We start from the raw sequence: 207 nt of genomic DNA, 5'->3' as shown, positions 1-207 counted from the left end.
CAGTGGAAATCAACCCAAATGTCACAAACAGAACAGTGGACATCAACCCAAATGTCACAAACAGAACAGTGGAAATCAACCCAAATGTCACAAACAGAACAGTGGACATCGTGTGTATTACAGAAAGGGAACATATTTAAATATGATAAATTATGTTTAATCTCTAAACTGATAATGAATTTTATTCATCTTAAATATTCCCATTAC

The sequence above is a fragment of the Salmo salar genome, unplaced genomic scaffold (genome assembly GCF_905237065.1).
Source record: "Salmo salar unplaced genomic scaffold, Ssal_v3.1, whole genome shotgun sequence".
NCBI classification, from domain to species: Eukaryota; Metazoa; Chordata; class Actinopteri; order Salmoniformes; family Salmonidae; genus Salmo; species Salmo salar.
Note: the sequence above shows the minus strand (reverse complement) of the source record.